Here is an 815-nt window from a genome sequence, read left to right as displayed (position 1 = left end):
AGCTCACAGCAACCTCCAACTCCTGGGCATATGCAATTCTGTCTCTGCCTCCCAAGTAGCTGGGACTACAGGCGTCTACCACAACGCCCAGCTATTTTTTGTTGCAGTTTGGCCGGGGTGGGGTTTGAACCCGCCACCCTCAGTGTATGGGGCTGGCGCCCTACTCACTGAGCCACAGGCACCACCCGGTGTCAAGGTTTTTTTAGAGACAGGGTCTTGCTCTATTGCTCACTGGAGTGCAGTGGCATGACGATAGCTCACTGTAACCTCATATTCCTAGGCTCAAGAATCTGGGACTACAGACACCCACCATCACACCTGACTAATTTTTATTTCTTTTTAGAGGTGAGGTCTTGCATAGGCTGTCCCTGAATTCCTAGCCCCAAGCAATCCTCTTGGATTGGACTCCCAAAATGCTGATATTACAGGTATAAACCACCATGCCTAGCCAAAAGTACATGTTTTTTTGATTGAGAATTTTCACTGTTTAATATTTAGCCGAAGGACATAATCAGACAACTGTTTGAAAATATCAGAATTTCCACAGTAGGGTTACTTAATAAATTCAAAATACTGAAAATAGTCTAAATATTCATTAACATACATTATTTACATTAAATTTTTAAAATTCATACAGTGGGAATTTACACAGGTACTAATGATTGAAATGAAATATCCCATAATATGTTAAGTAAAAACAAATGAAAGTTTCAAAATAGCATCTATAGGCTCATTGCCTGTAGCACAGTGGTTTTGGTGCCGGCCACATGCACCGAGGCAGGCGGGTTCAAACCCAGCCTGGGCTTGCTAAACAA

At 42.7% G+C, this 815-nt stretch overlaps 1 protein-coding gene across 1 annotated transcript in view; it reads right to left on the bottom strand.

Annotated features, from left to right (window-relative positions):
• Positions 1–815, bottom strand: part of LIN28B (lin-28 homolog B) — a 131,791-nt gene that overhangs the window by 55,113 nt on the left and 75,863 nt on the right. The gene's annotated exons all lie outside the window — the stretch shown is intronic.

Source organism: Otolemur garnettii, unplaced genomic scaffold (assembly GCF_000181295.1).
Source record: "Otolemur garnettii isolate 467f Iridium unplaced genomic scaffold, OtoGar3 scaffold00002, whole genome shotgun sequence".
NCBI classification, from domain to species: domain Eukaryota; kingdom Metazoa; phylum Chordata; class Mammalia; order Primates; family Galagidae; genus Otolemur; species Otolemur garnettii.
Note: the sequence above shows the minus strand (reverse complement) of the source record. Positions and strands in the feature narration are given on the sequence as shown.